Source organism: Myotis nattereri (genome assembly GCF_964212035.1).
Source record: "Myotis nattereri genome assembly, chromosome: 4".
NCBI classification, from domain to species: Eukaryota; Metazoa; Chordata; class Mammalia; order Chiroptera; family Vespertilionidae; genus Myotis; species Myotis nattereri.
The window spans coordinates 43910362-43934582 of NC_138079.1; the positions used below are offsets into that span (position 1 = coordinate 43910362).

At 40.9% G+C, this 24221-nt stretch overlaps 1 protein-coding gene across 3 annotated transcripts in view; it reads left to right on the top strand.

The window, feature by feature from the left end:
• Positions 1-24221, top strand: part of RASGRF2 (Ras protein specific guanine nucleotide releasing factor 2) — a 187754-nt gene that overhangs the window by 38012 nt on the left and 125521 nt on the right. The gene's annotated exons all lie outside the window — the stretch shown is intronic.

Sequence of the window (24221 nt, forward strand, 5' to 3'; positions counted from 1 at the left end):
TCCTACTAATTCCTTCTTATTGGGCATTAGGATTTAACATATGAATTTTGGGGGAACACAAACGTTTAGCACCTTCAGGCCTCATTACTGTTCCTTTGGGACCATGAAGATTTTGCTTGGCACTCTGAGAGTCAAGGATTATTCCCTCCTTGAGCACTGATGCTACTCCTGGGCAGTTAAAGGATGTGATGGGGATGTTTGATGCCCAAGGAGCTGTCTGATGGACATAACATATACTGTTCTCCTCTTTTGAAAACCCAGAGCAGCTTCCTCCTGGAATCTAATTTTACTCTGACTTTTTTTTGTTTTTGTTTTTCTTGTTTTCTTGCCTCTCTTGTGCTTTCAGATTATGTCCTCCTTGAGGGTTGAGAGGAAGAATGTCTCATCTATAGACCAGCAGTACCGAGGCCATGGTAGACACTTAGACATCTGTTTCATAGAAGGGAAATCTGGGCTTCCTCTTATCTGCTGGTCTGAACAAGTGTCCTCTTGAATGGTGACAGAATTGGTGGTTCCAGGGAATGGAAGGAAACTGTCCAAACATTTCAGTTGGTAATGGGTTCATCTGACTGGTTTATCTATGAAGAGGCATCTACATGTGGAATTAGATAATTTGGTTACCACTGTAGTTTTTTAGAAAGTGACTTTGTATCAGTAGTCCAATTGGAAACTACTGTATATATTCGGTGGATAGTCTATAATTTTGAAAGGTATGCCAACAACCTTTCCTTCTAGTTTTATTTCCCTGGAAGAAATAAAGGTGGCATGTTTAGTACTTAACATCCATGCCCATTTATATAAGGGGTAGTTATCAAATCAGCCTACTTCATTTTCAGGGCCTTTTTCTTCCCCACAATACCTCTAATTATTTATTTGCTTTTCTTTCCTGCATTTGCATTCTGGATACTGGTTTAGCATTATGTTTTGACCAAAGTAATTGCTAAAATAGCTAGATGACAGTTAAAATCCATTCATTTTCTACCTGTTTTAAATGATGGATGGTGAAAAAAAGCTATAACTGAGGAATAGCTAAGAAGGATCTGGACAATAACTTGTGGTGACTTATCCATTCTTAATATTTTCTGTGGCTCAGAAGATGCAATTTTGTCATTGTGAACAACTGATATTAAAATGGAAGGGCCTTTGACTACTGTTGAGTAAATTTGCATCTGTGGGAGAAGTAAAAAAGAAAGAAAACATTTATGCTGTATCTTTATTTAGTAATGATATAGATTTTAAGATGTATTTGTACTTGTAGAATACTAAGATCATGTAAACAGAAGTGTATGTTGTATAGATCTGGGAATTTTGTAATTAAGCCATCATTATTTTAGGATATTGCAAGATGTTATATGGATAATATGGTTATCATGTTCTCTGACAAGAAGATGTCAGCATTATATTACACTTATTATAACAGGTTTGAAAAGCCGAATGGCAGAACTGGCTTTGGTCATTGGGTTACTTAGGGAAAAATGCTTTTGGGGTGTAAAGGGTCAAACCAGATGGTAACTGTCAATAAAAGTCCCTTGAACTTTGTCCAGTGGACATGAATTTAGTCAAAGTAATGATTATTTACCACATGAGAGAAAGTATCTTAATTTTTAAAAAATATCCACAGAGTCAGGCAGTTTTTTTTAAATGAAGGAAAAGTAAGTTGGTTTGGATTTAAAGTTTATTCATAAATAAAAATAGGTTTTTAAAGTTTGGGGATAACAGACCAGTAAAATTGTATAAAAGCAATTTGTTTTGATTTCAGGCATCAAAATAGAAATCTATCTTGAAACATGAGAAAATCTATCTTGAAACAAAATAGAAATCTATCATGATCCATGTTGAGGCTGAACTACAGACCTACAGAAATAGAATGCCTACCTTTTCTGAATTGTATTGGGAAAAATAAGCCTATATTTTCCTCCCCAAACAGTGGTGAGCTCAACCTTTTGACATGTGTATCATTGTGTTATGTCTTTGATCAAAGTCCTGGAGGTAACAGTTAAGGGCTTTGCCTAAAGAGGTGCTCATTTAACTTTATATGCGTGGTGCTAATATATGAGTGGTGCTAATAAGGGTGCCAGTGAGTCACACACATCCCCACCCCACTGCATACAGATTTCTGCCTGAAAGCAGGGTCTCTGCCACAAAGCTGTTGGTGAAATGAGACCTAAGAATTGTCTGGTAATCCTTCCATTTGTGTTCATGTTGGCAGGAGGGTCTGGTCAGAGCCTAAGAGCATTTGGGTTCTCGGGAGTGATTTGAGGCCTGTCGCCAGAATAAAGCTCTTGCTTGCTGCTGAACTCTAAACACAATGAGCAATTTCCTGTTATTTAATAGCATAGAAAAAAATATTACTCAGCTACAGAGTTTTGGATGCACTTGGATTATAGTGCTCTTTGATTTGAAAGGCGATAGCATGTGGCTGTTACTTGTTGCACGCCCTTTTGTTTCCAGGCAGTGATCCACCTACTGATCTCACAGTGGTGTTTATCTACCAGTGAGTTGTGGAATGTCTGTGGGTAAGAAGTAGGGCTCGCTAAGAGGCTTTTGGTTGTGTGTGAGGCCACGAGGCTGCACATCCAATAGCAACATTCTACCAACTGGTGTGTGCATGAGAACCACCAGACATCTAATTACTTGGTCAAATCATTTGAAACAGATTCATTTTTTAATAACCTACTGTTCTTTAAAGCAGGTGGCTTCAGAACCATGAGATGGTACACCCAGCTATTTCAACTGGTCATTTCATCAGTTGAAATGGTACTGGGGAATTTGCCATCTTAACAGACAGAGGCAGGAGTCCTAGCGCCGGGGCAATGTAACCAATTATAGTTCAGCAATTATGGAAAAGGTGTAAATGCCCTGATTGAAATAATAATCTACAGAGATAATTGTTTTCTCCTCAGTGTGATGTCATCGGTTTTGTTCTTGGAACAATTCGTTTGCAGTGCGTGCTGGTAAGTTTTGGGTGTTTGTTTGCGGGTGCATTCATCACCATAGTGAAGTTTAGAACATTTTCATTACCTCAAAAAAGAAACCTCTTGTCGCTTAACTTTCACCACCTCACTCCTCCAACATCCCCCGGCTCTAGGCAACCACTAATCTACTTTCTGTCGCTATGGATTTGCCTGTTCTGGACATTTTTTTAAAATGGAATAATCTCATCATTTGGGGTTGGCTTCTTTCACTTAGTGTAATGTTTTCAGACTTACCCATATTATAGCATGTATCATACCTTTTTATGACTGAATAATATTCCATTTGATGGATATGCCACATTTGTTTATCTGTTCATCAATTGATAGATATTTGGGTTGTTTCCACGTTCTGGCTACTATGAATAGTGCTGCTGTGCACTGAATATACAAGTTTTTGTGTGGAAAATGTTTCCATTTCTCTTGAGTACATATCAAGGAGTGGAGAGACTTTGTGTTTTGCAGTGCTTTTTTCTTTCTATTAGGGAAATGGAAGGAGTGGTTTTCTTGGTGAAATAACCTCGGCATTGGAGAGAGCATTAATTAGGAGGTGAGAATTGTGGGTCAGAGTTCCAGGTCTGCCCTTGCCTGGCCATGTGTTAGGAAATTTACTTTGTCTCCTCAGCTGTAGAATAAGGTATTTTTTTTTTTTTAATCAGACAATCTTTGAGGTCACTTCCAAGTTAAAACATTTTCCTGAGTGATAATAAAAGCCTTTCAAGATATGAAGGAAAATATTTCCAGTGAGGTCTGAATAACAAGCCACACCCCACTAAAGTCCCTCAATGCTGTTTTTTTTTGTTTGTTTCCTAATTTGAAAACAACTTGGACTTGAATATGTGTTCAGATAGTTAAATATTTGTATATTTTCCATAAAAATAAAAAAACCACTTATTTAAAAAATTGGATGAATATAAAACCAAAGTTACTGAAACTTGTAATACCCAAAGACATCTACTTTAACATTTGGTGTATTTTTGGTTCTTTTCCCCCCATTTTAAGTTGTTTTATTGTTTATGAACTGTAATCATACTCAGTTCATAGTTTTCTGTTGGGTTCCTGTTTTGATTGCCCTTTAGACTCACCTTGATTTCACTTTGATGCTTCTTACTCTGATTGAAAAGACATTTGAAAGGGGAAAGTCTTTTGATTTAAATGGCTTTGAGAAAACCACGATAGTTTTGAAAGTGTAAAGGTGTTTCCAAAAGTGTGTTTCAGTTAGAAAGATTTGTAGACAGTAGACAGAGATGATGGGTTCTTACCAGGAGCAGCTAACCCATTTCTTCTTTTATTTTGACTGTTTCAGATGCCATCAAAGTCATGTATTTATTCTTTTTCACCATGTAATCCATCCAAAAAGTTTCTGATTGTGGTTTCAAATTGACCAACTCTTCCCAGAAAACATGCTCCCAAGATCCTTTCCTCTGTTGGAAGGAAGATTGAACTTGAGTTTCCTTTTGCCTAAATGCTGGTTTCAATCTCAACAATTTGAGAATTTGTGTTGATCCTTTCTGGTTCCGAAGAGACCACTCTGTTCAGTGAAGCAGCCCTTCTTGTCTCGGGGGCTGGGCAGAGAGTCCAGTCCTTCCGGGGACCTTTCCCAAGCTGGGCCCTGCTGCCAAAGCCTCCCTTCCTCAATGACACCACGTGCCTTCACAAAGCTCTGTATAGGTTCCCGGGAACACCATCCCTTCCTATTGCGGTGGGAGTTAGCTGGGCACACACTCCTGTTTGTTTGTTTGTTTGTTTGTTTATTTATTTATTTATTTATTTATTTCTCATACCACCAAACTCAAGTTTCTTTCTTTTCTTTTCTTTTCTTTCTTTTTTTTTTTTCCAAACTCAAGTTTCTCCTGATAGTTCTTTTGGTTGTTGTAAATATTGCTTTGCATTTATTCAATTAGCCTTGTGGCACACCTACTATGTGTCCAGTATTGGGATTAAAGTGATCAAAGTCACATTTCTTGATTTGATAAAATTCTGAACTGTATGCAGAGTCCTTAAAAATCTGTCTAGTGAATGAAAAAAGTAATGAGTGCTGGATTTTTTTTTTATACCTTGATTTGAATGAATACTGAGACTTCTTGCAGAGGTTATAGATAGCTTCCAGATTAGTCCTTGTAAAACACAGCTTTCATTATCTCATGGTTTCAGCTCAAGAAAATATAATAAATCACTACTGTCTATAGACTAAAATTTATTTTACTTTCTAATAATATCTTCAACTCTTTAAAACCAGATAAATGAATTGAGTCAACCTTCTGTACCTTCTGTTAGGGGTTTGGGCTCCTTTTCTCCTTGAGTGCTCTCATCAATGGACTGTATATGAAGAATATCCAGTCAAATGATAAACGAAGGCAAGTTTATTAATCTGAGCACACTTCACCCCTCAGCTATGTGGGACAATGTGGCCTGTGCTTGACATTGAAAGACGAGTTTCCTATTTCCCTTGAGTCTGGAGCTTTGAATCTTTGTACTTAGACCCTGCAAATAAAGAGCTAGGAAACCCCAAACCTGTTAGTGAAAATACCTTCATATACATACATAAATCCTTGGAAGAATTCATTTATGATCACAATAACTCTGTGAGGTAGGGATGACAATTATCCACATTTTGAGATAAGAAAACTGAAGCACAGAGAAATTAAGCAACTTGCTGAAGGATATGTAAATTTATAAGGGACTTTAATGGGACTTGAACCATGGCAGGCTGGCATTAGGACCAGCAAAGTCAACCATTAATATCAGCTGCCTCTTCATGATGATGGCTAGCCTTACTCATATAATTGCAGGTGCAACTGAGGTGAAAAAGGTGACTTATACTGTTCTATAAAGCAGTGACCCCAACTGCAGGGAAAACCAATCAATTGAATGGGAAATGCTGAGCAAGCAGAGCAGATGTGGCTCCTCATTTGGGAAGGGGATGAATAGGGAATGAGATGTAAATGGGAAGAACACAGAAGTGTCCCCATCTGTTGGCATTGGCAGTAATGGAGAGGTTCTAAAGGCCCTGAGCTTCCCTGTACCATCCAGCACGAGATCTCTGCGTCATACTTGCCAGGCTGTTCACACTCTTTCCATATTATGGACCATACTTATCTAGATGCTCCAGACCTCTGAGACTTAGCTTTTGGGAGTGATTCAAATGTATTTTGATCTGTTTGTGTAATGATCTCCCATAGTATTTACTAGTATTATCAGCATTTATAGTAAACATTTTCTATTAGGCCAAAATTAAGACGTGTGGTCTGATATACAGGACCAACTATTTCAAATGTGTAATAATCTGAAAAAATGGCTGATGGTGGTTGCCATTTTCATACAGCTTATTTTAACATGTGAACACATCCTTACACTGTTATTTAATCTTACATTGTTATTTAATTGTTTTATGAGTGCCTGATTTAAGTCTTTAGCTAAATTGTAATGTCCTTAAGACCAGAGAATCATACATATCATACATTCTTTATATTAAACTAGAGGCCCGGTGCATGAATTCGTGCATGGGTGGGGTTCCTAGGCCTAGCCAGGCTTATGGGCCTTCTCGCCCAGTCTTGATCAGGGCCAATTGGGGCCACCCGCCCTGAACGACTGAGGGAGGGCTCCAGGGCTTGTCCGGCCCTCTTGCCCAGTTGTTATTGGCTGGACCCCAGCAGCAAACTAACCTACCCATAGGAGTGTCTCCCCTTTAGTCAGTGCATTTCATAGCGACTGGTTGAGCATTTGGACACTTAGCATATTATGCTTTTATTATATAGGATACAGGCATGACACTTCTTAAAATAAGGTGGCTGATAAATATTTAATGGATTTCCACCCTCCTCATTTTTTTCTCTTTTCCCCTCTCTCCCTTCTTTCCTTTTGTAGCACCTCCTATCTCTTAGATTCTTGATATAAATATTAGAAATGATATGGAAATGGCTAGAGTAGCAGACAGGAGCATTATAAAATTCAAAGCAAGAATAGAATTGTGTAGATTTGATGATTTTTGGAAATTTATTTTCTGGACATAATATTGTCTATCCAGGTTCCAGACTATCTATTTCTTCTTCCTATGTGGTCCATCCTTGCATGGTGGGTTGGCTCAGCAGAATAAACCTCATGCGAAAGTCCTGGGTTTTGGACTCCTATCACCTGGTTGACTTTGCCATAAGCAAAGCTTCACAATAGAGAATATGGAACAGAGTGTGGGTGGATGAGTGTGCGTACTCCTGGGCCTACAGCTTAAGGCACATGTCTTGGTGGATTGGGGATGACAGTCATGCCCCTTTAAGCCTATTTCCTCATCTCTTAAAATGGAAATCAATCATTGGGCTATTGTGAGAATTAAATAAGAAAATGCAGAAGGTATCTTAGTCCAGTGCCTGGCATCTATTAGTTGTTATCATCACACTCAGACATGGAGGCATGAACATCACTATATGCTGTCCAGGTGAAAGAAGGCCCCTGAGAGTGTAAACTCCTAGAGGTTAGGGACCACTCAGCTGCTTATAATTTCCAGTTATGGTATCACATATGGGGCTGAAATTGTGGTGTGAGTGCCGTTCAGTTGCTGATCATCATGCCTGTCACATGCAGCCTCACATCAGCTTTGGCAAACATGTGTAGCAAAGATCCCTAAAGAAAATCCAAAAACAAGTTTAGAAAAAAAACTATTCATAATTTGTGCTTATTCTTGAGAATCTCAACCAACAGACTAACTCAAAATTCAAATAAAAAAACTGTATGTTCCAAGATGTTATGAGGAATAATTGAAGACCTTCTAAATGTTTCCAAAACAGGCATACAAATTTAAGGCATACAAATATATAGCTTTATAAATGTTTGGCACATTTTAAATAGCATGGAAAAATACTTAGGTTATCTTGTGACTTGAAAAACACTGGAATAACACTGTGTATACAGTATGAGCTCAACTGTATTAAATAGTTTTAGAAATAGACTGGATTGCCTGGCCAGTGTGGCTCAGTGGTTGAGCAGCCACCTATGAACCAGGAGGTCACAGTTCAATTCTTGATCAGGGCACATGCCCTGGGTTGTGGGCTCAACCCCAGTAGGGAGTGTGCAGGAGGCAGCTGGTCGATGATTCTCAACATTGATGTTTCTATCTCTCTCTCCCTCTTCCTTCCTCTCTGAAATCAATAAAAATATATGTTTTTTAAAAATAAAATAGACTGGATTGAAATATATCAAAATTTAACAGAAGTTATATTTGGACAATGTTGAGATTATGGATAAATTTCCCTCTCTAATTTTGCTTCTTTATATTTGCTATATTTATATGATATATGTGTATTATTTTCATGGGCCAAAAACAATAAATTTTTCATAAGTAATGTACATAGGTGGTAGACAAAAGCCATGGTATTTGGCTGTATTTTCATAATATAAAAAACTAGAGGCCAAGTGCATGAAATATGTGCATGGGTAAGTTCCTTAGGCCTGGCCAGGGATCAGGGCCTGATCTGCGGGGAGACTGGTGGGACAATCGGGGGGAGGGAGGGGAATCCTTCCACTGGCACCCGCCTTGGCTGGCCTGGCACCGCCCACTCACCAGCCCCTGCTGCTGCTGCCAGTTGGGGCCTGCAGGCTGGGGCAGTTCCTGTGTTGAGCGTCTGCCCCCTGGTGGTCAGTGCACATCATAGCAACCGGTTGTTCCAGCGATCGATTTGCATATTAGGCTTTTATTATATACTAGAGGCCCGGTGCACAAAAATTTGTGCACTCGGGGGGGGGGGGTGTCCCTCAGCCCGGCCTGTGCCCTCTCGCAGTCTGGGATCCCCCGGGAGATAACGACCTGCTGGCTTAGGCCTGCTCCCGGGTGGCAGAGGGCAGGCCCAATCCCTAGGTGCAGCCCCTGGTCGGGCTCAGAGCAGGGCCGATTGGGGAATTGGGGCGCCACCCCCTGTCATGCACAGAGCAGGGTGGATTGGGAGGTTGCGATGCCACCCTCAGTCACGCTCAGGGTAGGGCCGATTGGGGGGTTGGGGCACCGTCCCCTGTCACACTCAAGGCAGGGTCAATGGGAAGGTTGCGACGCCACCCCTGTCACGCACAGAGCAGGGCCAATCAGGGGGTTGTGGCCCCGCCCCCTGTCACACACAGAGCCGCAGGGCGATCAGGGGGTTTGGGCGCTGCCCCCTGTCATGCTGATCCCGGTGCCGGGAGACCTAGCGGCTCTGCTGATCCTGGTGCTGGGAGGCATATTACCCTTTTACTATATAGAATAGAGGCCTGGTGCATGGGTGGGGGCTGGCTGGTTTGCCCTGAAGGGTGTCCCGGATCAGGGTGGGGGTCCCCACTGGGGTGCCTGGCCAGCCTGGATGAGGGGATGATGGCTGTTTGCAGCTGGTCACACACCCTTCAGGGTTGGGGTCCCCACTGGGGTGCCTGGCCAGTCTGGGTGAGGGGCTGAGGGCTGTTTTCAGGCTGGGACTGAAGCTCCCAACCACTCCTTTTTTTCTTTTTTATTCTGAGCCAGCTTTAGCTCTGAGGCTTGGCTCCAGCTCTTAGGCCTCCGCTCCTGAAAGCAGGTATCTGGTTTGTTTAGGTTCTACAATCGAAACTCTGTATCAACTCCAGGTCTGAGATCCCGACTAGCTGAAAGCTGGTTTCTGGGGTTTTGTTTAGCTTCTATTTTTGTAACTGTTTCAAACTGCCAGCTCAGAGGCCTGCAGCGGCAGGCGGGGAACGTTGGAGTCCTCCGTCACTGAAGCAAGCAAGCCTCATGTTAGTTTCAAGCTGCCTGGCTGCCGGCCACCATCTTGGCTGGCAGTTAATTTGCATATCTTGCTGATTAGCCAATGGGAAGGGTAGTGGTCGTACGCCAATTACCATGTTTCTCTTTTATTAGATAGGACTAGAGGCCTGATTCATGAAATTTGTGCAGGGACTTTGACCCCTGCCACTGCGGCAGCCGCTTCTGCCTTGGCCCCCACCGCGGCTTCGTCTGTAAGGAAGGATGTCCGGAAGGATGTCTAGTCTAATTAGCATATTAGGCTTTTATTATTATAGAGGATAATCAAATGCATAAAGCACTAACTGAATTATTTGTTATGTATTCCTCAAAGGCAAAAGATAGTGTGGCATAAGCTAAATGAAAGACACACTTCTTTGGAGAATTTTGGAATTGTTTAGCTTTTTGGGGAAACAAAAAAATAAAAAAATAAAATAAATAAAGCTCTAGGTAATGCATGTTTGCATGTATCGATGTTCTTTTCCAGCACTATAGTTTGGTATTCTTTGTCATTCTGATTGTTGGAGATTTGAGACTGTCATTATTCTTCCATTTATTGAATATATATATATATATATATATATATATATATATAGAGAGAGAGAGAGAGAGAGAGAGAGAGAGAGAGAAAATATTTGTTGTTCATTTATTTATGCATTCATTGACTGATTCTTGTATGTGCTCTGACCAGGGATTGAACCTGCAACCTTAGCATATTGGAATGATGCTCTAACCAACTGAGCTACCTGGTCAGAGCGAGGCTGTCATTTTCTGTTAAATGTCTGACAGCTATAAACTTTCAGCCATCAGCAAATAAAGCGAAAATGTAGTTTTAATAGTAAACATCTTTTATGGGAAAGAGGCCCAGCAAAACCATCAATAATAGTTCACATTCAGGCAACATTTTAAGCTCCTGTCCTAATTCTGCTCCTATGGTATTTAATAGCCAGGTATGGTCACCAGATGTGCTCCAAGTCCTTTTATTTACATAGATGTTTCCAGCAATTCATTGTATGTTTTTCTACTTATAAATAAATGCATGCCAAATAGCCCTATTTTTCTCATTGCTATGCTTCAGCATATTTGTTTGTTTTAAAGCAGGAAAATGTCTAGTAGAATTACTGTCTATTTACTCTAATGAGTATTTTTCACATCTCTACTACACATAGGACTATATCTATGTTTTTAAAATATATATGCTCATTCTGGCTAACTTGAAATATGCATACAATGTATGAACAACAAGTACTATTAACATTTTGGTATGCCTCCTTTCACTTAGTTTTATTAATAATTTTCACAAATGTTAACAATTCTGTATTTATTCTCTAGCTTGCTTTTACTGCCTGTTTTATTCATGTTGATACATGTAAAACTGATTCTTTTAAACTACTTATTCATGATATGCTGTGGTGTGTCGAGCTATCCTTTTACTAATAGACATTTAGATTGTCTCTTTTTTTTGCTATTAAAGTTATATTGTACATGCTCTTTGAGAACATGAATGTCTTTCTAGGAAGTAGAATTACTCAATGATGGGGTTGGCTTTTGAATTTTCTTTATTTAGTATGTGTTTTCAGTATATTTCTTTATCCATTTACAAACATACACATTATAAGTAAATAGATGCTACATACATTTATTTTTCTTTTAGAATGAAGTGTTAGTTGCATTATCGCCTTTGCTCTAAATCTTGCTTCTTGAGTTATTGACATAATATTAAGCTCTTTCTATGTCATATCTACTAAAGTGGTATAATGTTCCAGGCGATCTTAACTCTTACAGCAGATATGCAGACACCTGTAGATATGACTGTGAATTTATTTTCCAGCAACTTAAGTTTTAAACACCTTTAATTTTTTTTTTTTTTTGAACACTTGCTCAAGTCTCTGTGTCAACATGTTCACTTCGTTAAGTGGTATGAATCGCCCTGGGTGTTAACAGTATACATTTTCATTGTACACACTTTCTGCAAAAATGAGAATATGGTTGGCAAATGGAGAATAAATAAAACCAATGATTGAATTGAGAAAGTGATGAAGGGACATGAAGTAAAAAGGTTTTGGAGATTTCATTCTTTAGAACCTGTGAAGTTAGAGGTTTCAGATTAGTTCAGGAGAGGCCAGGATAGAAGACGTGAGCCACCAAGCACCACATGCCTTGTAATTTATGGGAACTCACATCTCTTGGTCCATGAAAGTTTCCCTGTTCCAATTTTTATAGGAAAGCTCTCAAAGATTTAAAGAACATATATCAAGTTCTTTTAGCCATTCTTAAAACGACAGGTTTTCTGACCCCTTGACCTTGTCACTCTCCAATGAGCACAGTTTAATTTCAGTTCTTTGTGAAACTTGGAAGCCAGACACAATGTATTTTTCCTGTTGTGCTAGAAAACCACAGAAGGAGGCAGTTAAATTCTTACTCCTTGAGCTGGATTCTAAATTAAATTCTGGCTCAATTAACATCTAAATACATTTAATAGAAGAATACATATGAGCTAGTTCTTAAAAGCTGATATTGCAGCATACTGTGGATTTTGTGCATGCTAATGCTTCGCTTTATTTATAGTTTCAAATTTACAGTCTGTGTATTGGGTTCTGTGGCACAAATCATTCAGCAATCTCTTGCATGCCATTGAAGCTTCAACATACAGCTCTTCCCTAAGCCTTTGGGATAACTAGGAGTCTTTTCATCATGAATCTCAAACAACCACACAAAAAACTTCACAAGCTCTACACAAACAACAAATAACCACCACAACAAAAACAGCATGACCTCTTCTTAATTCCTAAGTACCCAGTGTGCTGGTTTATAATTTTAATACATTCTTTTCTTCTTCTCCCACATACTGAGGAAAGCAAGGGGGGAGGGGACGGAAAGAATGAATACTCCAACTACCCTGTTCTGCAGATCTTGTCTGAGTTCAGGGTCCTAGGCATACTTGAGGTGACTGGTTCCCAGGTGAGATGTGGCAATTTCACTTCCCTGGCAATGACAAGACACACTTCATGCCTTTCAAGGCACTCTGAAGTGTATTATTGTATTTGATCTTCACCTTGGGGATTAGTGGGAGAGGTAGCCTCTTCTTTTTTACTTGGCCCAAAAGCAAACTGAACACAGAGGAATTTGCCGGAGTTCACAGAGGCAGGAGGAGACCCCTGATGTCCTGGCATGTAGCCTGGGATTCCTGCTGAGCCACACTGCTTGCTCAGGTGCTGGTGTGAATCTATGAAGTTGGCTTGTACTGAGGCAAATGCACCCGTGGCAAGAACTCTGAATCTTGGAATTGAAAGGGAAGTGAACCAATAGGGAAGGAGAAAAACCTTCAGCATCTTAGGTCTTTGTTAAGAAGGCCTGGAGGAGGTAGTTGGATGATCTGACATAGGGTTTAACACTAAAGAATGAGCTTCAATATATAACCATGATATGAAAAGATGGAGTAATTGTAAAATCAGTCTCCTTTAATTTACATAGAATCTTCTTTGGAGCTAAAAGTGCCCATGAGAGAGAGCTGTGGACATGGACAATAGTGGGGTGAACCCTGGGGTGGGGCAGGGGCTGGGTGAAGGGAGGAAGTGGGGGGGAAATAAGGGACACCTGTAATAGTGTCAATAATAAAAAATAAACTAAAAAAAAAAAAAAGATCAGATTGTCAAACCTCAGAGGGAAGGCAGGGGAGGGTGTGAGGAAGGGGGAGAGATCAACCAAAGGACTTCTATGCATGCATATAAGCATAACCAATGGACACAGACACTAGGGGGATGAGGGCACGAGTGGGGGTGGGGTGGAGGGGGCAATGGGGAGATAAGGACACATATATAATACCTTTATCAATAAAGGAAAAAAAAAATGACCCAGAATATAAAAACATTTACTGAGGCAGGAGGGGGAAATGCTTTCTCTCCTGGAGACCAAGAGAGCTGGGTCAAGGGTACAATGCTTTAGACTCTTCTTCTTCAGTCAGTGCCCCACCAGCTAGCCCAAATGATGACCAGATGCAATGAGAAGTCCCTTGCAAGTAACATTTCAAAGACAGGAAGTACAAAAGAGTAAGAATGCTGGGAGGAGAAGGGGAGGGAATGGTATCTAGAAACATGAAATGTTTCCCTTTCTTATGCCCACCTTCCTGTTATCTTCAGTCTGTCTTCTCTTAGCTCTCCCTCACATGCTATTGGGCTGTGGCAGCAGATTAGAGTTAGAGCGATTCTTCTGTGCCTTCAGGGCTCATGGATGGGACACTTTCTCTTACACAGCGCTGGTCACGATTCAGGAAATGAATTGGGTGAAGTTAAATTCTTCAGGGTCAAATTTAGTATAAGGGCACAGAAAACTCAGTTTCATCAATATAACAAATGTTTAAAATGTATTTTGCTTCCGCTTTGCATGTTGTTACAGAAAGAAGAAAGGGCAAAAGAGGAGAAAGAGGAGGAGGTAATGAATCGTAGGAAGAATAACATGACCACATGCTTTATTATTGCTTTGGAGGTGCACCTAGGCCGGAAAATTGCCATCCGTGTCTTTTTCTACCTCCACATCATGAACCACTTGGAGTTTCCCTTTGACTGGGATGGCTGGTCATGGCAACCCACAGGGCTGTTGGGGAAGAAATGTGGTCTGGTCTGCAGAGGGCCGTTGAATAGTGTGTTGTTTTTTTAAAAAATATATTTTTGTTGATTTTAGAGAAGAAGGGAGAGGGAGAGATAGAAACAGCAAGGTTGGGAGAGAATCACTGATTGGCTGTCTCCTGCACACCCCACACTGAGGTTCGAGCCTGCAACCTAGGCACGGCCCTGACCAGGAATTGAACCATGACCTCCTGGTTCATAGGTTGACATTCAACCACTAAGCTTCGCTGGCCAGGCTGAATAGTGTTATTCACATTTTTGGAGGCTAGAAAGACCAGACCCCCAGGCCCAGGGAGGGCTGGAGAGCTCCTCTCCCTTTGGAGCCCTACCATGGTCCCAGTGGCACTGCCACCCCAGGCTGCTGTTACTGTGATCACTAGCCCCATGTGTGTAAGTCATCAAGCCAGGGACAGTTGAGAAGGCATCCACTTCTTTATTCAGCCAGCATCTGACTATCAGGGTCAGAAATCTGACAACCCAAGAGAATACCCATCCTCCCGGACAGGGGCCATGCTAGAAAAGGGTTTGAAGAGGATTCTGTGCCTCAGTGAATACAGAGTGTTGGCTTTAGTTCTCTTAATGTAAAACTGAAATATTTCAAGAACAGATATAATAATTTAAAATCATGCAGTAACATCCAAATAATAATACGTATGGCAAAGCATTTTTTAAGACATTCTTTTTCTGCTGTATACTTTTAAGGAAACCCACGGTGATTTTTAATCTTCCTTTGAACATTACTTATTTGACCAACATCAGTTACATTCTCTGGGTATATAAATGGTATTATAAATACCTGGACATGGGTTTGCAAATGAATAAATATTTTTAGTGTTGATTACATAGCTATTAGTATATGTGTTTATTATAAATGATTCAAATAATATAATGATGATCAAAGTAGAAATGGTCCTATAATACCATCCCCTCTGCAATTGCCATTGTTTGCTATAAATTCATTTCTAACTTGCAGAGGCTTAAGGACAGAGTTTTTTAAGTGAACTTGTATTTTCATATTGGGTTACATTTGCTCTCCCTGCAAAAGCACATAGCATAAAGAGCAGCCAACCCATTATAATAAAAACCAGAAAACTGAAAAATTAAAATTCATATAAAGCTACAGTAGATACCAATAATACCCTAACATTTAAATTTCCTAGGTTTGTTCATTATGTTGTCTTTCTAGAATTTTATAGTCATTGAATGTAAAGGGTGTCCCAAAATTCATGCAAGAAGTAATTGATAGAAAACACAGGTTTATAATTAAAAATTGTAAATTTTTATTGATTCATAAAGTATACAGTATAGGGTTATGTATGGAATAGCATATCGGGTAAATGGCCTCCATGGCTTTGCTGGCACATACGCACTCTTTGTTATTGCCTGAGCAGCCGCATTTTCGAAGAAGAATGTTCCGATGATGCCTCCAGCCCCAAATCCGCACCAAACAGTGATACGTTGTGGATGCATTTGTTTCTCAACAATCACTCATGGATTTTCTGAACCCCAAATGCGACAATTTTGTTGATTAACCAAGCCATCAAGATGAAAATGAGCCTCATCGAAATTCAGCCACATTTATGCAAAATGGTCATGGAAAATTTCAACAAAAGAGTGCTGCCGGGAGCCGGTCTATCCTTGCTGTTTCAAGGGACCTGGCATATATGGCATACTGTTCTTGATATGTTTGCTCACCTTCTTGGCACTGTGTGCTTTAGCCAAGGTCTCCTCTCTGAGAAAGGTTGTTTCCCCAGGTAGGGATTTTCCCCTGAAGTTAGGGAGGGAATAAAACCCCTCAACTAAGTGCCAGGCGGGTAATTAATCACTTTAACTACGAACAATCATGCTTAAGCTACATAATCTTTACTCCCTGGAATGGAGATAAGAAACGCCCTAACCTTTGTAATAGAGATTGATAGGATTGAATCAACTGGTATAAATACAGATGTAACAAGACAGCGAGAGACAGAGAGAGAGACAGAAATTGGCACAGAACCTACACAGAACGTTCTCTAGAGACAGAAGAACTTCGCTGGAGAGAACATGGCAAAAGATCCTGGACAGAAACTGGCCTCAGAACCTAGAGACAGAACCTAGCGGGAGAACATGGCAAAAGATCCTGGACTGAACGTGACTACAGAAATTGGCAAGAGAACCTGACTAGAACCTGGACAGAACCTGGCTGGAGAACCTAGCGAGGGAACATGGCTACAGAACCTGGCTGGAGAACCTGGAGAACCTGGCTGGAGAACCTAGCAAGAGACCATGGACACAGAACCTGGCTGGAGATCCTAACCAGAACCTCTCTGGAGATCCAGACCAGAACTTGGCTGGAGATCCTGGCTAGGCTGCTGATCAACTGAACACTGCCTCCGTGTCCTTCCTTCTTCGCCGACTCCGTCCACACCTTTGGGGACCCCTGGACCCGCTGGGGTTGGACCCCAGCAGAGTGCGTATGTGCCAGCAAAGCCGTGGAGGCCATTTACCTGATACGCTATTCCATACATAACCCTATTCTGTATACTTTATGAATCAATGAAAAATTTACAATTTTAATTATAAACCTGTGTTTTCTATCAAAATTACTTCTTGCGTAAATTTTGGGACACCCTTTAAAAATGACTGCTGATTCTACCAAGCTGTGGTATCTTTTCTTATTGCTCTTCTAGGGTTTGTGAGATCATCATGTTCTGATTTTCCATCACATGATAAAAAGATATCCTTGGTAGCTTAAGAGCTGTTTTGTCTCTTCCCTGGATGCCTACCTGAATGTGACTATATAGTCATGAAGCTGATCATCAGGTGTGGCTGTTCAAAGCAAATTTACTAGGATAACTACAACTTATATTTCTTTGCTGATGATCATTTATTCACCAGACTTTACTAAGGGCTCTGTGTGTACCTGGCACATGTTAGGATCAAGGGTATCCAAGCACAAGGCTGGAAGGGAAGAGACTCATGAATGGGCAACTATAAGGCGAGGTGAGGGGGCATGCATGTGGTTATTAAAACCCAGAGGAAAGAGGGACTCCTTTTTTCCAGAAGGTGCCAGAGAAGGATTCTTAGAGGAACTGACATTTCAATGACATAAGTCATGAAAGTTCAGTAAGAGTTTGTAGGTGGAGAAGAGACTGGGAATGGAGGAAGAATGTCAGACAAAGAGAGATACTGAGAGAGAATGGGATGGACTGTCATTACGTGCCCACTGGGTGCCAGCCACTGCCTGTCAGCGAATTCAGTCCTAGATTGTCTGTAATCAGCTGTCGCCAACGGGTGGTCTGCGGACCACTGGTGGTCCGTGAGAAAATTTTGGTGGTCCGTAGAAAAATTTGGACATTATTTGCATTTTTTATGTTTTATTAATCCTAATAAATAATAATAAAACAAAAACGTGCTCTAAGAAATTCTTACATTCTGACTGAATGACAATTTTCGCCTTTACATTGCACTAAATTCACGAAATGTACTAGAGTCTACTACATTTCGTGAATTCCCCTTTCTGGTAACTAGGAGGGGAAAACAAGAGAGGCGCAAGCGGCTTCAGTGTTGTTTCAACCGTTACAGCAGTCACCCGCTCCGCGATGACCGATTCTCATCCGATTGTTTTATTTTATTTGTGTATTGTATGTAACTGTGTATTTTCTTTAACTGTTATATTTAATGGCATCAAATAGTTTGACTTTAATAACTATTATTTGTTTGGTTTTAGATTCGAATGAAATAAACCCATAATGAGTGGGGGGAAAAAAGCAAAGGAATATTTTGCATTTCTTTAGAAATACAAAAGATAATGTAACTAATGCTAATAGTAACAATAGTAATATGTGTACTTCACTGTAACAATGAGTCAGAGTCTCCACAGTCCTCGCCAGGCACCACTAGGAAGAACATTGGAACTAGAGGCGGAGAGAAGAAAAAACTTGAAGTGTCAAGAAAATATGATTCAAACTACTTGAAATTTGAATTTGTTCAAGAACCTGGTAGTGAGTTGGATCCACGGCCACTTTGTGTTGTGTTCTGAGAGTTTATCCAATGATGCCATGCAACCTTCGAAACTCGAAAGACACTTGCAATCAAATCACCCGGATTTAGCTACAAAACCACTTGAATATTTTCAAAGACTGCGTGAAAATTTGCAAAAGCAAGTCATTGCTCTAACAAAAATGACTGTTGGAGATAAATCCTTATTAAAGGCTTCTTGTCTGATAGCACTTCAGATCGTGAAAAATAAAAAGCCGGATGCGATGGGAGAATTAATTAAGCCTTGCATGTTACAAGCCTGTGAAGAGGTTTTGGGAAAGCAGGCTGCCCAGAAACTGAAAGCAATTCCTATGTCCGCTAATACTCTCAAACGCAGAATTGAAGACATGGCTGAAGATACTGAAAATCAAGTTATGAAAATGGTGAAAAATTCACCATTTTATTCAATTCAGCTTGACGAGTCCACGGACGTAAGTAACAGGCACTTGTCCTTCGTTTTGTGAGGGCTGAGTGTGAAGGAGAGTTACAGGAAGAACTACTTTGTTCACTCAGCTTGCCGGGTAGAACAGCTAGCTCTGAGATTTTTGAAGCACTTAATAGTTATTTCCTGGAACACGGAATTGAATGGAAAAAATGTATTGGGGTATGTACAGACGGTGCCGCAAACATGACTGGACATCTTTCAGGAATTGTTGCAAAGGTGAAAAATGTTGGTCACCAGACATTTTTTGTCTACACACTGCATTCATTATACATCGTGAGCAACTTGTGGCCAAAAAAGTGTCCCCAGAACTACACAAAGTATTATCAGATGTTATTAAAATTATAAATGAAATTCGACACAAAGCGTTCAATTCTCTAATATTTGAGGCACTTTGCGAAGAAATGGGTTCCCAGCATACTCACCTTCTTCTTCATGCTGAGGTGAGATGGCTGTCGAGGGGGCAAGATACTAACCCAACTGTTTGCCCTGCGCGAAGAAGTCAAAATATTTTTCCAGCGGCCAAATAATCCGAAATTACAAGAACTCTTCTCCGACGATGAGTGGGTAGCCAAGCTTGCACAACTGGTAGATATTTTTTTGCTATTAAATGAACTGAATACATCCTTGCAAGGACAACTTAAGGACGTGTTCACACTACGAGGTAAAATGGATGCTTTTCAAAAGAAAATATAACTGTGGCAAACGCGGTTGGCTGAAGAAGATCTGCAAATGTTTTCAAACTTTGATGAATACATGAGAGAGAAGGATGTCAACCGGCAGTTGGTAACCATTGTTCAGCAGCACTTACAATCACTCACAGAATCTTTTGGTCGTTACTACCCAGAGAAAGAAGATCCCAGGCATGGCAATATGGGGATAATAGATCCATTTGCAGCAAACATTGAAGAGAGCAATTTAAGCATGAATAAAAAGGAGAGCCTCATGGACCTGTCATCCGATGACAGTCTCACAGCTAAATCCCAGTCATCCTTATCAAGACCTCATTTTTGCATCTCCATTAAAAGTGAATGCCCATGCTGAGTGAAAAAGCAATGAAAATTTTGATTCGATTTTCAACAACATATTTGTGCGAAAAAACATTTTCATCTGTCACAGCAATTAAAACTCGGTACCGGTCTCGGCTTGAAATAAATATGGTTGTCCATTTTGCAGTAACGACATTGGAGCCCAAAACCCATAAACTGATTTCAAGCAAACAGGAGCAAATATCACACTCTAAAAATGTGTAATACTTAAATAAGCTTTAATTATTTCATAAAAATTAAACTTACTTTAATAAGTTTGTTACAATTAAACAACCTTTGAAGATTTTGTTATGAGTGAATAAGTATTTATAATATTGTTATAGTAAATAGGTGCATTTCATATTAATAAAATGGAGGTTCTCTGATCATTATTTTACAAATGTATTTATCTCCTAAAAAAAATCATATTAATGGTCTGCGAGGTCGGAAAGGTTGGCTACCGCTGGTCTATATCACTGTCTTCATTTTGTTCATGAGGAAACTCAGTCTCAGGAAGATTACATGACTTGCCCATGGTCTGGTACCTTTTGTTAGCACTTGGGGGAACCAGGACTCACTCTGGGCCTGATGACTTTATAGAGGGTCTTGTCAGTAGCATGAGGTTGAGGAAAGAGCTTGTCTTCTTGCGGGGAGTGACAGGTTGGGATGGCTGGAGTGCAGTGTGCACTGGCAGAAACATGGTTAAAATGGAGAATGGGACCAATTTATGAAGGGAGTCTGCAGCCTGCATAAAGTGTTCTCTTAGAGTAAAAATGCCAGCAAGAGTTTGCAAGCAGACACGAGAGCTCAGATTTATCTTTTAGAAAGAGAATTCTGGCCACCTAGGTTGGGTTTGAAGGAGTTGGGTAACACTAGAGGTAGGGTCGCAGATTTAGCCTCACTACACCTAGATATGCAAAGAAAGTATTTTACTAAATTTTACCTGACTTTTTCCTTAAGACCCTCTCCCCAATTTCTTTTTTTAAAAAAATATGTTTTTATTGATTTTAGAGAGGAAGGGAGAGGGTGAGAGAGACAGAAACATCAATGATGAGAGGGAATCATTGATCGGCTGCCTCCTGCACGCCCCCTATGGGGGATCGAGCCTGCAACCCAGGCATGTGTCCTTGGCCAGAATCGAACCTGGGACCCTTCAGTCCACAGGCCGATGCTCTATCCACTGAGCCAAACCAGCTAGGGTGACCCCCTCCCCAATTTCTAAGTGGAGAGAGAAAAAACCAAATCCGGCATTTAGCTGAGAGTAGTAAACTCAGTCTGCTTCAGCAACGTAAAAGGTCTCTTTTGGTCATTTGTTTTTTCCTCTGCATTTCACTACAACGGTGCCTCAGTAAGCAGGACACACATGTCCTTGAGTGTGTGTGTGTGTGTGTGTGTGTGTGTGTGTATGTGTGTATCAGAGTTTGGGGATTCCCCACTGGTGCCAACTGGTGTCTGGCATTGTTCTAAAGTGTAGCTGACATCTGTTGCTAAAGTGCAGGCCGCCTGTAACATCTGGTCCATATCTGGTAGGTCAGTCAGGGCCTGGCTGTCCATTTTGCTTACATGGTCCCACCTTGGCTCTTGCTGGGGCTGCATAGCACCCCCACGAGGTCTGATGGTGCCCTTCCCCCACAGTCCTCCATAGGACACTTGGAATAGCCACACTAGAACCTAGGGAGGCTCTTGGTCAGCAGTCGTAAACCTTTCGGACCCCACGGACCACCAGTGGTCCCCGGACCACCGGTTGGCGACTGCTGCTCTGGATAGCTAAACTCAAAACTTAGGCCCTGTCTTTTGCTACCTGCTGTGACACCAGTTTTACTGATTTACATGACATGGTCACCACCCCATGTTGTCATGAGGATGGGGGTGGGGAAAGAGGACAGTCTGTGAGATGACATCCTGTAGATCTGAGATTTGCCCTTCAGAGTGATCAGACATGACTACTTTTTTGGAAAAGTTTCAGCTTGAGGTTTCTTCCCCGTCCTGAGAATCCCCTTCTGGATTCTGTGGGAAGGACATTAAGATAATAGTTCTTTTGGAGTCCATCAGACTCCAAAGCACAAGTGATAGAGAAACTCCTTGGCTTTGGGATTTGTCATCACCCCTTTACCTCCTCACCCTTTTATGGGATTTCAGCCCCCAGTGGGTACACCATATGGTCTCTGCCCCCTTTTTCTTTCTGTATCTACCTGGCCACTTCTTTTCTGCATGCTTCTCCTGTGTTCCCGATTCACCTGGACTTTCCTAGGTCATCCTGTCCCCTTCTGGAGGGGCCGTTAACCTTCCACTTTGGGCTGTAATAGCAGCCAGGATACAAGGAGGGAGAGAGATCAGCTGTAAGATACCGTGTTTCAAAGCTGTCGTATCTGTCATCTGGGACACAGCTGTTGTGGGAATCTAGGAGAGGGACAACAAAGCTGGACAGAACAGGCTCTGAGGAAGGAGCTTTGGTGAAACCAAATGTGGGGCTGATGAGGGGGAGAAGTTGAGGGTGACTTTCATGGTCCTAGTTAGGACGACTGTTGGATAAAGATGTTCTTGACAGAGAAAAGACAGGAGGAGAAGGAATAGTCGTGAGGGCAGGGGGTTGGAGCAGGAGCGTTAGGGAGTGGGAGGGAGGAAAGGAAGGCAGCAAGTGAGTTCCGTTTTAGACACAATTGTAGTGGGAGAAATTCGGGGCCCCCACTCGGGGGAGAATCTGCTTAGAGAAAAATCTTTGGGAACAGGAGAGACTATCCAGGAAGTAAAGAAGAGACATCACTGTCATTTTAGATGCTGAATTTAAAGGTACAAACAAGGTCATCACTCTCTTTTAGTTCTTTCTTGCACTTCATGATGACTCAGTGCTTTGGAACTTCTAGTTCCTGCTGTGGGCACGTTCAGAGGACACAGAGTGTCCACTGTGACTTTTGACCCCTAGGGGACCTCTAAGAACTCAGGACACATAAATCCTTGGTATACAGAGTTCATATCAGAGTGTGGCCAGAAGATACAGAGAGAATTTTGGTGAGTGGCTGAAAATCAATAATTTTCAGGTACATGCAGAGGCAGTGTTAGTTTTTGTGGTTGAGCTGAATTTTTCAAATTGAAATCCTGGAAACATAACTTGTATTTCTCAAAATTTTCCCCCTCATTTTTATGCCGGAGACATGGCTTAATCTTTCATGTCCTCTGCTAACATAATTGCCGTGCTGTCTTGTGAAGGTGGCTTTTAATTGTGCTCCTGAGCAGCAGCTGCTGATGAGTTGCTGGTTGCAGTCTTTCCATAGATTGGGCTGGTTCATCAATTGTTTCCTCTCGTTGGACTGGGCATCTGGGCTTGAATAGCCACTGATTCGTTATTGTATTGCATTTCCACTCTTTTTCTCCCAAATTTAAATGGACCTTTATTGAATACAGTGCTAAACTCAATTCTTCCCCTTCTCAGTGGCCCTATCATTAGGTCCCTCCCCCCACTAATTCATAGCATTTAGTCCTCTGATTGCACAAGAGGTTTAAGAACTAAAGACGCCTTGTCATTCATGGGGCTCAGTCCTGCCAGCGAGGGGATGGGGGGCAATGCCATGGATTATCACAGGCATGGCCCAGTCCTCCACTGGCTGCTGATTTATGCCCAGGTAACCTACAAAGTCTCTTAGCCATTTCTTCTTCTTTTTTGGTGCTCAACACTCTTATCTCCAGGATTATTGTTCTCAATGTTTTCAACTCATTTGAGTATTTAACTGTCACACCGAAGTTTGGGGGTGGGGTGGAAAGGTGGGACAACAGAAGGAGCCTGTGTTTTGGCCTCTGGTTCTCCCTCTCAGAGTAGCTCTGTGGGCTGTTCTTTCCATGCCCCAGGATGAAGTCTTGGGCAGGCCCAGTGAATTTTCTGGTCATTCTCATAATAAAAATTTCTACAGTCATATTTCCTTCCCAGACAGCCTCAGTTTGGTAATTAATATGTCCAGCCTGAAGTAGATTGGTTTAAGTTGAAATCTTCTCCTACCCCTGACTCAGATTTTAGATTTAGTTTGTCAAATTGGACACCTGGCACTCCTCCCCAAACCTATTCCACAAAAAACCTATTTATTGAAATACATTGAAATTATAGACTAATTTATTTTTAGAGGTGATAAACATTTTTTTATACTTATTAAGCTTTTTAAAAAAATATTTCCTTGCTATTGCAAATGCTGTGTTTTCAAGATTAAGTTTCCTGATTGTTGGTATCATACCAAAGTGTAATAAATTTTTATATACTGATTTTATATTCAACAATTTTGCTGGATGTTCTTATCCTAATAATTTTCAATGACTTTTAATATAGATAATTGTATCATCTGTGAATATGATTTTTTCTTTGCTCCCATTTCTTGTGCCTTTTTTTCTTTTATATTTCTATGTTGCCCTCCA